Below are 18,831 nucleotides of genomic sequence, written 5' to 3' on the forward strand. Positions count from 1 at the left end.
CCCCTCTATAACCCATAAGGCTCATATATAACACATAAGGCCCCTCTATAACCCATAAGTCCCATCTATAACCCATAAGGCTCCTATATAACACATGAGGCCCCTCTATAACCCATAAGGCTCCTATATAACAAATAATGCCCCTCTATAACCCATAAGGCTCCTATATAACACATAAGGCCCCTCTATAACCCATAAGGCCCCTCTATAACCCATAAGGCCCCTCTATAACCCATAAGGCCCCTCTTTAACCCATAAGGCACCTATATAACACATAAGGCACCTCTACAACCCATAAGGCTCCTATATAGCACATAAGGCCCCTCTATAACCCATAAGGCCCCTCTATAACCCATAAGGCCCTTCTATAACCCATACGGCCCCTCTATAACCCATAAGGCTCCTATATAACATATAAGGCCTTCTATAACCCATAAGACCCATCTATAATCCATAAGGCCCCTCTATAACCCATAAGTCCCATCTATAACCCATAAGGCTCCTATATAACACATAAGGCCTATCTATAACCCATAAGGCCCTTCTATAACCCATAAGTCCCCTCTATAACCCATAAGGCTCCTATATAACACATGAGGCCCCTCTATAACCCATAAGGCCCTTCTATAACCCATAAGTCCCATCTATATCCCATAAGGCTCCTATATAACACAAAAGGCCCCTCTATAACCCATAAGTCCCATCTATAACCCATAAGGCTCCTACATAACACATAAGGCCCCACTATAACCCATAACGCTCCTATATAACACATAGGGCCCCTCTATAACCCACAAGGCCCTTCTATAACCCATTCTATAACCAATAAGTCCCATCTATAACCCATAAGGCTTCTATATAACACATAAGGCCTCTCTATAACCCATAAGGCTTCTATATAACACATAAGGCCTCTCTATAACCCATAAGGATCCTATATAACACAAAAGGCCCCTTTATAACCCATAACTTCTATAACCCATAAGTCCCATCTATAACCCATAAGGCCCCTATTTAACACATAAGGCCCCTCTATAACCCATAAGGCCACTCTATAACCCATAAGGCCCTTCTATAACCAATAAGTCCCCTCTATAACCCATAAGGCTCCTATATAACACATAAGGCCCCTCTATAACCCGTAAGGCCACTCTATAACCCATAAGGCCCTTCTATAACCAATAAGTCCCCTCTATAACCCATAAGGCTCCTATATAACACATAAGGCCCCTCTATAACCCATAAGTCCCATCTATTACCCATAAGGCTCCTATATAACACATAAGTCCCCTCTATAACCCATAAGGCTCCTATATAACACATAAGGCCCCTCTATAACCCATAAGGCTCCTATATAACACATAAGGCCCCTCTATAACCCATAAGGCTCCTATATAACACATAAGGCCCCTCTATAACCCATAAGGCCCCTCTATAACCCATAAGGCCCCTCTATAACCCATAAGGCTCCTATATAACACATAAGGCCCCTCTATAACCCATAAGGCTCCTATATAACACATAAGGCCCCTCTATAACCCATAAGGCCCCTCTATAACCCATAAGGCTCCTATATAACACATAAGGCCCCTCTATAACCCATAAGGCTCCTATATAACACATAAGGCCCCTCTATAACCCATAAGGCCCCTCTATAACCCATAAGGCCCCTCTATAACCCATAAGGCTCCTATATAACACATAAGGCCCCTCTATAACCCATAAGGCTCCTATATAACACATAAGGCCCCTCTATAACCCATAAGGCCCCTCTATAACCCATAAGGCCCCTCTATAACCCATAAGGCTCCTATATAACACATAAGGCCCCTCTATAACCCATAAGGCTCCTATATAACACATAAGGCCCCTCTATAACCCATAAGGCCCCTCTATAACCCATAAGGCCCCTCTATAACCCATAAGGCTCCTATATAACACATAAGGCCCCTCTATAACCCATAAGGCCCCTCTATAACCCATAAGGCCCCTCTATAACCCATAAGGCTCCTATATAACACATAAGGCCCCTCTATAACCCATAAGGCCCCTCTATAACCCATAAGGCCCTTCTAGAACCCATACCGCCCCTCTATAACCCATAAGGCTCCTATATAACATATAAGGCCCTTCTATAACCCATAAGACCCATCTATAATCCATAAGGCCCCTCTATAACCCATAAGTCCCATCTATAACCCATAAGGCTCCTATGTAACACATAAGGCCCATCTATAACCCAGAAGGCCCTTCTATAACCCATAAGTCCCATCTATAACCCATAAGGCTCCTATATAACACATAAGGCCCCTCTATAACCCATAAGTCCCCTCTATAACCCATAAGGCTCCTATATAACACATAAGGCCCTTCTATAACCCATAAGACCCATCTATAATCCATAAGGCCCCTCTATAACCCATAAGGCCCCTCTATAACCCATAAGGCCCTTCTATAACCCATACGACTCCTCTATAACCCAGAAGGCTCCTATATAACACATAAGGACCTTCTATAACCCATAAGACCCATCTATAATCCATAAGGCCCCTCTATAACCCATAAGGCCCCTCTATAACACATAAGGCCCTGCTATAACCCATAAGACCCATCTATAATCCATAAGGCCCCTCTATAACCCATAAGGCCCCTCTATAACCCATAAGGCCCTTCTATAACCCATACGACCCCTCTATAACCCAGAAGGCTCCTATATAACACATAAGGACCTTCTATAACCCATAAGACCCATCTATAATCCATAAGGCCCCTCTATAACCCATAAGGCCCCTCTATAACCCATAAGGCTCCTATATAACACATAAGGCCCCTCTATAACCCATAAGGCTCCTATATAACACATAAGGCCCCTCTATAACCCATAAGGCTCCTATATAACACATAAGGCCCCTCTATAACCCATAAGGCCCCTCTATAACCCATAAGGCCCCTCTATAACCCATAAGGCTCCTATATAACACATAAGGCCCCTCTATAACCCATAAGGCTCCTATATAACACATAAGGCCCCTCTATAACCCATAAGGCCCCTCTATAACCCATAAGGCCCCTCTATAACCCATAAGGCTCCTATATAACACATAAGGCCCCTCTATAACCCATAAGGCTCCTCTATAACACATAAGGCCCCTCTATAACCCATAAGGCCCCTCTATAACCCATAAGGCCCTTCCATAACCCATACGGCCCCACTATAACCCATAAGGCTCCTATATAACACATAAGGCCCTTCTATAACCCATAAGACCCATCTATAATCCATAAGGCCCCTCTATAACCCATAAGGCCCCTCTATAACCCATAAGGCCCATCTATAACCCATAAGACCCATCTTTAACCCATAAGACCCATCTATAATCCATAAGGCCCCTCTATAACCCATAAGGCCCCTCTATAACCCATAAGGCCCTTCCATAACCCATACGGCCCCACTATAACCCATAAGGCTCCTATATAACACATAAGGCCCTTCTATAACCCATAAGACCCATCTATAATCCATAAGGCCCCTCTATAACCCATAAGGCCCCTCTATAACCCATAAGGCCCATCTATAACCCATAAGACCCATCTTTAACCCATAAGACCCATCTATAATCCATAAGGCCCCTCTATAACCCATAAGGCCCCTCTATAACCCATAAGGCCCTTCCATAACCCATACGGCCCCACTATAACCCATAAGGCTCCTATATAACACATAAGGCCCTTCTATAACCCATAAGACCCATCTATAATCCATAAGGCCCCTCTATAACCCATAAGGCCCCTCTATAATCCATAAGGCCCTTCTTTAACCCATACGGCCCCTCTATAACCCTTAAGGCCCATGGTGTAATATTTGATCAGTAACATGTGTTCAAATGGCGTTTAACAGCCAAGGGATAAGGGGGAAACGGTGCCTTACCGACAAAACTTGGACTCGGTCACTAGTTCAGCAACGTATATCGTGGTCAGTGGCTAGATGGGTGACCATCCGCACGTTACAGTAAGACCATGACCCACCTTCCAGGTAACAGGTCAAATGCGTTAAACTATTTGTACATTTTTGCCTCCGATAGCCATTTTAACATCCAATGAGGGGAGGAATGTGTAAACATATTACCCGTCGCTCTGACTACCTGTACACGTTGTCAAGCTTGACAAAGGGACCATTCAGATGAAACGATGTATGGATGGGGTTTTTTGTGTATCAAGTAAAAGTTTGAAATTACATATTTCCAGACTGATGAATCTGATCAAAGTCTCTTTATCAGCATTATGTGGTTTAGTGAGTTGTTTTGAACGGCGGTTTAGAGTCGAGACACTATATGCCACGTTATGGTTTAGAATCGTATTTCACCAGAGTTATATTATTAAAATATTTATAGAGTTTTCTAAACAAAAATCGCAGTTGGTAATTGGTGTGTGTAGAACGAGAGTAAAAGACGAGATCGGTAAGGTCGGTGTAATTATCTAAACAGGTTTTGTTTACCTATAACTAAAGTTGTTTGTTGTAATTTTTTAACGCAGACACGACATGTCGTACATTATTTAGCACACAGGTGAATTCTGAGCCCAGTCCATGCTAAGGTAACAAGTGCAGTGTACCTAGCAGAAACGCGATTATGCAATGCAGTATTTGTTAGTTTTTAATCAGTTGACGTTTTCAAACAATCTATACGAAACAGACGTTATACAGACAGGGGCATGGGTTGCCTTACTTGTAATATTAAAAAAATAGGAGTCTCTTCTACTAAATTTTTTAGTAGAGGAGACCCCAATTTTTGTAATATTACAAGTAAAGCGATCCATGCCCCTGTCGTTATGCATTCATACTGAGTGTTTGTTTTCTAAAGTTGTTTGTTGTATTTTTTTTAACGCAGACACGGCATGTCATACATTATTTAGCACACAGGTGAATTCTGAGCTTTAAAACCACATCGATTTTTTAAATGTTATTTGATCACTTATCCACCTGTACGGTACTAATAAATACTTACAGATTGGGTTTCTCAGCAAATGACTAAGATATATATACTAATTAGAGTGTTGTTAAATTTTAACTAATTGTGCTATATTATTTATTTACTTATCTATTATTGAAAGATCAGTTCAATTAATGTAATATCAAATACTACATGGATAGCTTGTTAATACATGTATTATCAAAAATACAAAACTTCAGAAAATTAAAGAAGTCCAAAAAAATATAAGAATATTTAATTAATTATATGTGCTGGAGTTTCAACAGGTAAGATTTATAGGTAGATTGACTTGTTGAAACTCAGACACTTTTTAAGAAAAAGACTATAATCCGTATTAAAACAAGTTGCCCTACAGATAAATTAAAAAATGTATACGTAAAGGGAATCAGACCATCACGCAAAGGGAGCAAGTACGGTGTGTTCTCCTTTCTCCCACTTTTTAAAATAAAACATAGAGGCAATAATGTTGTGATAGCAGTTATAGTCTGTTCCAGATGTATTTTACCTGGTTTTTACCTGTGTTCTCCCACATTACCTGTACATATATACAGTAATGTCATATACATGTAGCTTAGATATTGTCTATTTTCATCATTTTTAGACATTTTTTTCATATTACATACCATTTTCATTAGCTAGATCTTTACAAAACAGTAACGTGAAATCCACAAATATTTTTATATATTAATAGTATATATATAGATGATAATGCTTTGATTAATTTAAATTTTAAATTTTTAAATTTTTAAATTTAAATTAAAATTGATTTAATTTAGGGTGAAGCAAATTCTTATTGGAGCCTTATTTTTATTTTCAGAATCTTTTTTACCAATAAATGTGTCTTCAGTGTAATTATTAGCTCATCTGGCCCGAAGGGCCAAGAGAGCTTATGGAATGGTGCGGCGTCCGTTTGGTATTGTTTATATAGACAATTCGACAAATGAACAGGCATGACATACTTTTTATCTTCAACCCAACTAATGTGCTAGTAATAGTAACATCCTTAATTCTTTATGAATTATAAAGTCTCCATAGTAACGCTTCCAAGTTCTTACCCTACATGTCTGAAGTGGTTACAAATTGGCATTACAGAGCAAATGTAAATATTGTGCCATGATTGCTTAAATAACCAGCTGAGCAATACAGGCCCCCTGGGCCTCTTGTTTGCATTTATAGTGACATTGTGATAAATGTGCTTGTTATGGAACTTTTATTTGGTGCTTTGATAGAATTTCTTAAAATTATGGACTTTTCATTATCTGTGCTTTTTATGGACTTTCCAATATTTCACCTTTAGTAAGTTAGTGCTATTATATTAGTTTTATATCATGTATCTTTGTGCATGTGTGCATTTTATGAATAGGATTGATTTGATCAACCAGTGCTAAAATATTCCATGTGTACATGTAATTAATTTTGTTTTATTTATTTTTATCCCAGCTTTGCATCTGTTTTTGCATATACATGATCTCTGTCTTTACTGATTATATTTGTCATAAATTGCTTGCTAAATTTAGTTCTATTTTATGAAATATATATAAATATAACATACATGTAAATGTATAGTAAAAATGCATACAATTGATTTTATGAAATTAATAAAAGCAGGTTTTCAGTTAACGTATTTTGATGTGTTTTCATTAAGTAATAACTGGAATCTTGTATATATTTATTCATAATTCCAGTAAATATTACGAAAATCAGGAAATATATTTGTTAGATATTCCTATAACTAACAAAGTATTTCCTATTGCTAAACAGGTTAATACAGGTAAATAATCTACCTGTACTATACCAGAACAGACTATAATGACATCTCTATTGTTTTCCATAGTTTATATAATTCCTTTGATCAGAAAAAAAGTGGGAGAAAAGGAGAACAAACCGCAAGTACAGTGTACCTAGCTGATGCGACATTCTGTCATGCATGACAGCGTTTACATCGCAGAGATCTATTACATATATTCAGAGACGTATATATTACACATCACAGCCGCCATTTTAACTTGTTTATCCTTTAAAAAAATGTATTTTCAGAGCTAAATTATTGAACTTTGCAAGTATTGTAACAACCTCATTTTAAGAACCTAGTTATAAATATTATCAAATAATTAATACCTGAAGATATTTTTGAAATTGTCTAAAGAACAAAAACGGAGTTTGTGTTCTCCTGAAGCCAGAATCATTCCCGATATGTAAACACAGCCACAATGTGCAATCTTTCGATGTTTGGTGTTTTCTAAACTTAATCATTCAAGTTTACATTCAATGTAGCACTCCCAAACCGCATGGAAATCTCAGCTATCTACGGGTTTAATATTACGTTGATTTTCGATGTTTTATCGTGGCATAATTATGTTTTGAACAGGACAAGATTATTGAATGCAGCGAACCGTATAACTTTAATTACCTAAACACAAAAAATATTTATCAAATTAAAGATTATAAATTGTGGAAGGGAGACAACTCAGTAATGTTTGCTACCGTGCATCCAGGCGTTAGCTCCCTTTCACCTGACTGTTATTTAGGAATTAAGAAACTTGTGCGAGTTTATCCGTTGATCTTCCGCCTAGTAAGAAGATATTTCGCCATGAGAAAAATGCGTTTTCAAAATGGAGAACAAGCTTCCAGAGGACATGTAAAACAAATATGGCTCCCTGATCTTCATGTTGAAGTTCTTACTCACAAAAAGATGACAACACATTCTCAGATCCATCAGTTATGGATCCCTATGAAGTGTAACAGGAGGAGAGTAGCGTGCTTCCGGCGGGGATCGAACCAACGATCCCAGACTTCCTAGTCGGACGCTCTACCACTAAGCTAAAGGGTAATTCCTCCTTGCACGAAGCAAGAAGGCGTCCGTAATTCAATGCACAGTCAAAATCTGCCACACTACTCCCCCGTTTTTAAATGTGTTCGCCCTCGTACACCACCACAACACCATCGAAAATTCTAACTTCTTGTCACCACAGGAAGGGCCGTGGACACCATTTGTAACAAGGAGGAGAAAAGTGTGCTACCACTGGGGATCAAACCTGCGATCCCAGATTTTCAAGTCGGACGCCCTACCACTGCGCCGCTAAAGGGAAATTCCTTCTAGATAGTGCGAATTCAATTAAATTGTTTCGGAATTCAAGGTAGGTTTCGGTGTAACGGTCATGGTGGGTCGGAAAATTGTGTCAGGACCACATCCAAAACGTTCATATGAAGTTCCAATAAAATTCTTTACGCAATGGAATTTCCACAATGGCGTCCGTTGCAGCCATCTTCGAAACCTGACAACCCCCCGAATTTTGCAAGGACAATGTACAGAACATTCCTATAAAGTTTCATTAAATCCCGTTGGTAAGGATCGAACTTCTACTGAGACTTTGTTCCCTATCATTGGATGATAGAATCACGTTTAACCATCCGTCCACTTGGCAAGACATTAGAAAACATGGCGTTCTTTTTCAATAAGCATACTGTGAAATCAGTGAAATTTTCGCATTGTTTTTGAATGTCGTTGATTTCGTGAGTTATCTTTGAGCATCCTCCAATTCATAAGTCCACGAACGTTTGAGTTGGTACTTGTCATCCACGAATTCATGTATCCACGGGATGGTGTTTTTTTGTTGGGAAGCCACGAAATTTGGGCGCAACGAAAATAGTTGACTTCACAGTAATTTAAACTCTTCTAACATTATCTTATCAATGGAATTTTTTTCCTAAAAGAAATAAAATTGTTTTTTCCGCCACCATGTAGCGTTCGCTGAGGGAAATAGCATTCGCTTGGCAGTAGAGCAAAGAAAACACATGAAACTGTTAATTTTTATTTCTCTTCTAACATTCGAAACGGTTACAATTCTTTACATAAAAGTTCGGATTACACAACAAAGGGAAATAACTCGTACTGAATTATATCAACTTCCTCTGAATCATTCATTCGATATAAAAAAAAAAACCACACAGATGGACTCGTTTTACAATAATAACATATCAACCAATAAATTAAACTGAAATATGCTTCATGTCAGACAAACTTACTTTGACCATCACGACGTAGAATCAAATCGTTTCATTCCTCTGATAAGTGATTACAAATAAAGAATAAAATGGACATATCTTTACACGATAATTACTATCGCAACATCATTATAGTCACATTTAGCACCGTCCCTCTTAAGAGACAGTTTATTACACAAATGCTCACAGTTTATCTGTATTATAAGATGACTGCTTTCTTCATGAAGTCAGCGCCATCTTGAATAACGTTTACGTATTGGTCATTGCCTATATAAAGTACCATTGAAATGTCTGGCATCGCTTTAGTAATCTCAGGATGTGTTCATGGGAGAGATTGTCAAGGTATAAACCGGCTACTGTTACGTACTGTCCTCTCATTGAGGGTGGCACTACACTTCTCAACAAAATATGATAGTTAAATAGGGCTGCAACGATACATTTTCCTCACGATACGATACGTATCGCGATACGATGCTTACTATACGAAACGTATCGCGATACAGATATCTGCATGGTCAATTTCATCATGATTGAGTGTAGGGTTTTATCGAGTTTGGTCATAGACCTCGATAATAAATACTAATGAAACTCATTTTGTATGATTTTTAGTACTTTTTGGTATGGCTGAACAGTGGACCACATCTTTACTGAAGAATTGAAGAAACTAAGTACACCTTTTTTTAAGTTTGATAAAAAGTGATTAAGAATGTCCTAACGTTTAGTATATCGCGATACACGCAAACATATTAATTCGATACGATACACAAGAATATATCACGATACGATACGATATATCGCTGTAGCCCTAAAGTGCTCTTTACATAAGTTACAGAGACAATCATCATATGCGGGTGTTGTAGTTTAGATTTTTGTAACATATCTGGTGGATTCCCTTAGTACTGTCCAGCAAATACGGAGTACAGTAAGTATCATGAATATCCCGGTATCTAAAAACGTCAACATTCGCATATGTAGCCTTTCTTTCAATAAAACGTTTTCTGTATAGCCGATCGTTAAAATTTGACGGGGCGTATCGTAGATAGTTCATAAGATAACTTTTTAGAACAAATTTATACAATATTTTCCAAATGCCCGGAATAAATCCCAGTTGGGGTTTGGCATTTGTTACAGCTATATTTGGACCTAAACTTCGATTTTCAGGATAGTTTTCCATGTGTTAGGTCGACTTTATCTAAACCCCTTAAACGTGTAAAATTACTCTGAACACCTTAGTTTAGGTCCAAATATAGCTGTAACAAGTTCTCTGGTCCCTGTCTGTGGTCAAAAGCGGATATATTTACCATACAGGATTTAAATTTGAACTTTCTGGCTATCGGGGCTTCGGACACTAATAAACTCTATTATTATTATCATTATTATTATTTCCTTTATTTCCTCCAGAAATGAAGAGTTACGGAAATAACGAACAATACACGTACAATTCAACACTATTGAAAAAGAAGAAAATGCATTCACAAACATGGTCACACCCTTACATAGTGACTCACCCATGCACATGGACAGAGTACACGCATCATACCATAAAGTACTATAAACACAACACAATGATATAATAGTTACTATTACAGTCATTATACGGTGATAATTATGATGATAGACAGTATAACACTTATCATACATTACATCACCCATTGATATAATAGACATATTTACACTCCTCAAACTACATTATCATATGATAGTACAGACAGTAATACACTTCTCGTACAACATTGTAATAAACAGTATGCCAAGCATCACACAATAAATTATACAGCATTATTATAGACAGTATTACTGTTACATAAGTCTTACAATACAATCATACATTGAGTAGAACCCGTTGCACGAAGTCATACAATATAGTCATACAGTGGTGTGAAATACACAACATACAATATAATAATTAACTTGAAGAAACAGAGCAACCATGCAATGATGCGAGTTTATTGGATTACGAGTGATTGAGGAAAAAGAGTGATTTGGACACCGGAATGTATTAAAAAACAAAAACACCAACGGACTTGGATAGCATTTTTCTAATTCCATGGTACACTGTACATTAATAAACGACTACACGTACGGAAGCTGTACACGTGCATGCATCACAAGTATTCTGTGGGTGTTGTATCTTATTTGAAAGTATAAATTCTGGAGATGGTGAGAATGGTCCAAATGTAAATTCATTAGAATAACTCTCTCTAGATTGGTGAGCGATTTCTGGAGTATCCACAATCACACCCGTACAGTCCGATGCCTAGGTCCTAACTGATGTTACAAATCGCAATCATGTCCTAAGTATATTTACACAATGAAAGTTAAATAATTAGTTTGAGTGACATCTGTCATTCACAGCAATTGACCTTTGAGACCGAGGCCGTACCCGACCAGGTAAGCCAATTTAGCTGTCCGTTGTCCGAGACTGAATGCAGTGTCCGGCCTGGCAAAACGAGGTAAATCCTGTTACATAATAGAATTAGGTTAAAATGTATACGGTATACGATGGACCAGAGACGTGTAATAAATACGTCTCTGGATGGTCATAGTTAATGCATGAGTTAATCTGACAACAATGATTAAACGAATTATACATTTAGACTTCAAAGGTAAAGCTTCTTAAATAGAACTGATCTAAATTGACACAAGTTAATTAGTGGTAATGATACAAACAGTTTACATGAAATAAAAATATCAGTAGGCGGAATAAATAAAATGAAAATAAAAAAGTTTGTAGTTTTAAATATGCCAAATAACGAACGTAATGATATTTTAAATTAAAGCTCAAATGTAGCACTTTTATCATAAATTTCTGTATGATACGTGTATGCGAAATATATTTTGATGTTAACATAGTGTTGAAATAATTAATTAACTAACCAATCAGACGTCAATTTCACCATTTTATATTATGTTATATGTTTATTATACGGCCATACGGCTTTGATATCAATACAGTATAGGATAAATGGGAATATTGAGCCTCTGTTGACTTTGTATATATTATAAACAGCACAGGGACCTGAGAATTTGTTACAGCTATATTTGGACCTAAACTAATTTAAGGTGTTCGGAGTAATTGTACACGTTTTATGGGTTTAATTACGTCAAGTTTCGGTCAAAATGCCACTAAAATGAAAATTGATCCAAACCCCTAACACGTGTAAAATTACTCTTGAGCATCTTAGTTTAGGTCCAAATAAAGCTGTGACAAATTCTGGGGTCCCTGTGATACACATATATACATGTGATTTAGAAAAAAAAAAGTGTGTTTGGATTTAACAAAGTACTACTAGTCCCTCTGCCTTCTAACGGGTTATATGAAAATCGATCAGTCGCTACCAATTTCCGGAGATACACACGCAAAACCCTATATGACTATTTTTATTATTATTTGACTTGAAATTAACTTTACATAGCCAATTGACGTGTACTTATCTTGTATTGTCCGTTAAATATCTCATTTAAAATGGCCATAAAAATATTTATGACAAAAATGTCATTGCTGTATATGTTATCAAAGTTCTCGTCAATATAACCAGACAAATTTAGTAATCGTTGAGCCAATACTTAGTTCTAAGTTATTTCTTACGTATTCATAATTAATTTGCACGCATCTTGATCACAATTCTGCATAACAATTACCTGTATCACCTCGCAACTGATAGGCGTCATCACGATGTAAATTTATATGTCTACCTAATACATGCATCCAGCGTGCCTTTTGATGCTCGAAATATCTAATTTCAAATTAATATTTACAAAACGTGTCCGCTTACAAAAATCATAGCTTTCATGCTATTTTTAGCTAGTAAGTTCAAAATACCTGTCTAAAATATGCCTATTCACATAACAGATGATTTAAATCAGATTAAAACTTAATAGCTGTTTGTCTACATGTGTCTAAATTGCGTCATCTTGGAAGCGAGTATAATAACTTTAACAAGGCACATCTATACTATTTAGCCATAAAGTCACGGTGTAAACATCAATCAATCAATCAATCAGTCAATCAATCAATCAATCAATCAATCAATCAATCAATCAATCAATCAATCATCAAATCAATTAGCCAATACAATAAAACAATCAACCCATTTGTAACCTCGCATTAAACCTTGTAATGCATCTGCGAAAGCAAAATAAAGTTATACCGTTGTAACACATCTCAGAAAGTTTTAAAATGCGTTTACTACAATAATTATAGATAACAGGAAACTATATTCTCTTATTCTGTGGTACTACCGACATACTTATTAATGTCGCTAATGTATCATAATATTGCGGGAAAATACCAAAAATATGTTAAAAAAACAACGCTGACACTAAAAAAAATATATATGTACACAACTATAAATCGACTCTTTCACTCCACAACTGTTTTTTTCCGGTTTCGCGTGCATTGCCTCCTGGGACAACGCCCATCTCTAACTAGGTCATTCGTATTGTTATTTGCGTCACGCATGGCTGCATTCTCGCGTACACACCGCATACTTGGCCTGCCCATCCCCACTCATTCAGCTACTACCAAACTACCGCACAGACGCTAGAGGTGCAGAGAGTCAACGGTAAGTACGCACATCAAATTTATCATTTTACACACATGCATGCTTATGATTGTGAATGTTGCAGACTGGTCGAGCAACTTTTTCTCTAAAAATCGATTATTTGATTATTTTTACACGCACGCCGTAACACAGGTTGGAGGGAAAAATTGAAGGCGGACGGAAACGGGCGGTAGGGGTAAACCACGAAAAGGAGCGAAAAGGAGTTGTAATGACGAAAAGGAGTAGTTTTGGGGGGTTTCTCTGCGAAAGGGACCGTTTTATTTATTCATAACCGTATGTTTATCAGTGCCGTTTAATATAAAGACAATTTACGGCCACATTCAAGTACAAATCCACTTTAAAGTGTCTCTTTGACGTACCGTTGCGGAGTCGCGGATTTCCGCCGCCGATGGGGTCACGAAAAGGGATGTTTACTTTGGTACAAGATATTAATCAGATGATTTGTAACAACAGGTACTTAGAATAATACCTGTCAAAACTTTAAGTGACATTAAAAAATATAATATTACGCTATATTGATCACAATCTAAATATTTATACGCACCCATGCCTTCGCCAAAGTTGAGGCGGTAGTAATATATAAAAACGGAACCGGGTTTAGAAAATCCGTATGCATAAACTTTTGTCGGCTTTTGTAAAAAAANGTGTTATTTAATGATTATTTTAATAAATAAATGACATTGGAATATTCAGCAGCTTTATGGGTAAGTCATTCGTGCTGTAAGTTATCATATCACATTCTCATTCGCCAGTAAACAGTCCTTTTTGGGGGCGTCCCGTAGCCGGTAAGTATTTTCTGATTTTCTGATTAACAGTACTGTAGTGTTATTAAAAGTCGATTTATGTGCATACAAGATAAAAAAGATCGTTAGGTATCGTGAGAATGAATACATTATGTACTTAATACTGTTTCTTGGTGAAAAAACACTAATATATTGCTCCTTTTCGGCATTACTGAGGTCCTTTTCGTCGTCGGAATGGGCGGAAATGATACCGGCAATGTGCAAAATTGATTTTTATGTGCAAATAATCAACAGATTGCCTTCATATTCCATGAACATAACAAAAAAATAGTTAACCAATCATATCAAGGTCCTTTTCGCTTCAAACCTCCCAAAAACCAATGATTTTTGGTCCTTTTCGTCATTACAACTCCTTTTCGCTCCTTTTCGTGGTTTACCCCTGCCCCGGAAACGGGTGGGTATTTAAATTTTCACTGTACATACATTTTCTCCGTACAGCGTGACCGAATTTGCTTAGCTTCAGACGGTAAGTTGTAATGTATGATTTTCATGATGCATTTTGTTGATAATTCCGAAGGAAACGTTTTGGTTTAAAGGAGAGACGCATATATCTTTTCAGCATTGTGTTTTCTGCAGTGATTACCTTGTGCAGGTAAATTGTACGGTGTACGGTGAACTTGCACAGGAGTTTCGCCGAGGCCTGTCGCGATCAGCTTTAATTCAGACTGATTGCTATATTTATACGAATATTTACAAACAATAAAGATTTAGTCGCGGATAAGATCAGATGCCATGCGAACTTAGATTGTGTATTTAATAGTAGCAATCTTGTCCCTGTGGGCAATATAAATGGAATGTGGATCACATTCTTCTTGGAAAGCGCTGCCTTTGTAGATGGACAGCTAGGTAGGCTACAGTCGGTTAACAGGTTTATGTGCAGATATCACATCCAACCTGTGTGCAACAGGGCAGTGTATCATAAATAGCAAATAACGCATAAAACATGTTATACACACGAAATGTGTGTGTACATATATACGACTGTGTGTACTGTGTAACTCCGATGTTTTTAAGAGAACATGTAGACAAAACCTGTCAGAAAGTCAGCTGCGGGATGTATTAGCCACAATGATGGGAAAATAGGGAGGTAGCCTGCTCGCTTCAACAAAACATTTTATTTTACACTTAACCACATACAGCCGTATGTACCTGGGTTTCATAAAAGAAATTATCAGAACCCTATTTTTCAGTCTATGAAACCTTTTGTTACCCAGTTAACTTTGTTGGCAGTTCAGTAGTTTACTCACTGTAATAGATGATATCGCGACCAGTGGAACTCTTCAAATAGGAGGGGATTTAACTGTACTCGTTGGGGCAACGGACAACATGGCAGCGCCAAAACATTCAGATACGAATTTCCACGAACTTCCATTTAATGAATTGGGTGATATTTTAAAGTCAAAAGGTACCACCTACTCCAAATAAGAAAATTGGGGAGCTATTACACCTATGATGCAAGCAGACATGTTAAATTGGCCAGATATTGAAAAGGAGGACGAAGCTAAAGCGTCACAGTTGTGACGCACCGTCAGCGGCGTACAGAGTATCGTGTGTTACCTTTATGTAAATGAAACATCAGAAGGCTTGTTTTGGACAAACAATTTGATTGGAATGTCATTACTCAATGCATTTGATGTGACCTCTATTATTTTGAGTTATTTTTGTTGGTTCAATACAGTGAAGGTGGGGCATATTGTTTACACATGGCAGATTGTTTGCCCCGGTATCCTCGCATTCTCTCGCGAGACTTGTGCATTTTCCAGCAAGAACTCTTCGAAGGGGAGTAACTCGTGGATGGTCGCGATAACACCTATTGGGATAGCATATTAATACATGTATGTGTAGAGCTGGACAAGTAACAACCCCCTTAGTCGAATGAGTACACAACTAAGGTACTAACGGCTATTAATCAGATGATTGGACTAGACGGATGACTTGAAATTCAGGTGTGGGGGACAGTTATTAAGTCAGATGTTGTGTGTGTTTACACATGTCCCATTAAGTCAGATGATGTGTGTGTTTACATATGTCCCATTAAGTCAGATGATGTTTGTGTTTACACATGTCCCATTAAGTCAGATGATGTGTGTGTTAACACATGTCCCAACAAAAATATAGATTCCTGCCAATATTGCATAAATTGTGTATTCCAAATTATTAGAGAAAATCTACCCAACTCTAGAAACTGGTACCTGTGCATATACTGATGCAAGGCCAGACCGGGATTCAAATCTAGGGCCCTTCAAACTCTAGACAGATGCTCTACCAATTGAGCTACCTGGTCGCCGATGATCGACCCAGTCCAGTTCCATTACATTCCTCCCTCCTTTTTCTTAGTCTTTGCCCCCAAAGTCACAACTATTTATAGTTACATTGTGTACAGCCCTGGGGTTCTGGTATCCTCTTGCCAAGTGTACACCAAATGCTTGAAAGAAGGGTTGGTCACAGTGCAGGCACCACTATTAACAGGAGATAAAAAAAAAATGCGCGGCCATACCTTGGGTCAAACCCCAGAATCCTCCGAACTCTTAGACGAAAACTACCAGTTGAGGTACCTGGTCCCCGACAATTGACCCAGTCAAGTTTCGGTACATCGTTTTATAAATTAAAGCATGTTAACATAAGGGTTGTCAGTCATCTATTTAAATAACAGCTCTTGTGCTTTTTAACCCATTCACCCCTAAAGTCAAATTTTAACGGTACCAAAATAATGAATTCTAGTGGTGTGTAACATAGGGACTTGAGAACTTTTTACAACTATAGAGTAATTTTACACGTTTTAAGATGACACCCCAATGATAATGATATATATACGAGAATGGTGAAATATGCTCTCCATTTCAAAAAATTGACCCGCCTAACTTTCTTACATCAAAAACCACCGTTCCAAAAGAAGAAGAAAAACATACATGTTGTACGGTTGGAAAGATAGATCATTTTTCTTTTAGAAACCTCCAATATGCACACAGAATGTATATTCTCCTTCTCCAGCCATTATCTATAGTTCCATTTTTCAAAGTTTTTTTGCAGTCATAGAAACGCTTTTTCCATGTGGTAATACCCTAGGCCTCTGGTAAGACTTAGATACTAGACCTCTGGTAAGACTTAGATACTAGGCCTCTGTAAGACTTAGAAAATAGGCCTCCGCTAAGACTTAGATACTAGGCCTTTGCTAAGACTTAGATACTAGGCCTCTGGTAAGGCTTAGATACTAGGCCTCTGGTAAGGCTTAGATGCTAGGCCTCTGGTAAGGCTTAGATACTAGGCCTCTGGTAAGACTTAGATACTAGGCCTCTGGTAAGACTTAGATACTAGGCCTCTGCTAAGACTTAGATACTAGGCCTCTGCTAAGACTTAGATACTAGGCCTCTGGTAAGACTTAGATACTAGGCCTCTGCTAGACTTGGATACTAGGCCTCTGGTAAGACTTGGATACTAGGCCTCTGGTAAGACTTAGATACTAGGCCTCTGCTAAGACTTAGATACTAGGCCTCTGCTAAGACTTAGATATTAGGCCACTGGTAAGACTTAGATACTAGGCCTCCGTATGACAGCTGATGACACATGTATAGTAAAAGTCATTGACCTTTTTATGTGGGAGTATAGTATTGTCCTGAGCAAGCAAATATTTCTTTTGTATTCATAATAGAAGCGCTAGATGGGCCTTTTAAGCATAAAGTCTTATATATATATCCTTTTTGCACTTATGAGAAATAGTCAGCATCAGATTTCGCCTCGCCTATGTTTACGTTTGTATCGTGTGTGTTGTTGGGCAGTTTGCATTTATAATTAACTGAACATGATTTACTAGAAATACAGGTAGGCTCAAGGTAGCTAAATTTGTTTCTCAATGTATAATATGTTTTATAAAAAATAATGAAATATTATAAGGAACATTTGAATAAATGTGTTTAGATCGTCAGCATACAAATTTAGATAATGTACACTGACGTTAATGTAAACATGTTGATGACGTATAGAAAGTCTCTATAGGTGTGAATCATCCCTGGTAAGACTTAGATACTAGGCCTCTGGTAAGACTTAGATACTAGGCCTCCGTATGACAGCTGATGACACATGTATAGTAAAAGTCATTGACCTTTTTATGTGGGAGTATAGTATTGTCCTGAGCAAGCAAATATTTCTCTGGTATTCATAATAGAAGCGCTAGATGGGCCTTTTAAGCATAAAGTCTTATATATATATAAATATCCTTTTTGCACTTATGAGAAATAGTCAGCATCAGATTTCGCCTCGCCTATGTTTACGTTTGTATCGTGTGTGTTGGGCAGTTTGCATTTATAATTAACTGAACATGATTTACTAGAAATACAGGTAGGCTTGAGGTAGCTAAATTTGTTTCTCAATGTATAATATGTTGTATAAAAAATAATGAAATATAATATTATAAGGAACATTTGAATAAATGTGTTTAGATCGTCAGCATACAAATTTAGATAATGTACACTG

General features: G+C 37.5%; 2 protein-coding genes across 4 annotated transcripts in view; one reads left to right on the top strand and one right to left on the bottom strand.

The window, feature by feature from the left end:
• LOC110454504 (alpha-(1,3)-fucosyltransferase C-like) overlaps window positions 1-18,831 on the bottom strand; it is a 71,428-nt gene that overhangs the window by 44,956 nt on the left and 7,641 nt on the right. The gene's annotated exons all lie outside the window — the stretch shown is intronic.
• LOC110454505 (tetraspanin-18-like) overlaps window positions 13,459-18,831 on the top strand; it is a 28,049-nt gene continuing 22,676 nt past the window's right edge. The window contains exon 1 of one of the 3 annotated variants that reach the window (XM_021504024.1): window positions 13,459-13,558. The gene's annotated coding sequence lies outside the window, so the exon portion shown is untranslated. Of the gene's footprint in view, window positions 13,559-13,621; window positions 13,725-14,746; window positions 14,828-18,831 lie in introns of those variants that run through there. The other 2 variants (XM_021504029.1, XM_021504028.1) reach the window with 2 other exon arrangements.

The sequence above is a fragment of the Mizuhopecten yessoensis genome, unplaced genomic scaffold (assembly GCF_002113885.1).
Source record: "Mizuhopecten yessoensis strain PY_sf001 unplaced genomic scaffold, ASM211388v2 scaffold7903, whole genome shotgun sequence".
Lineage (NCBI taxonomy): Eukaryota > Metazoa > Mollusca > Bivalvia > Pectinida > Pectinidae > Mizuhopecten > Mizuhopecten yessoensis.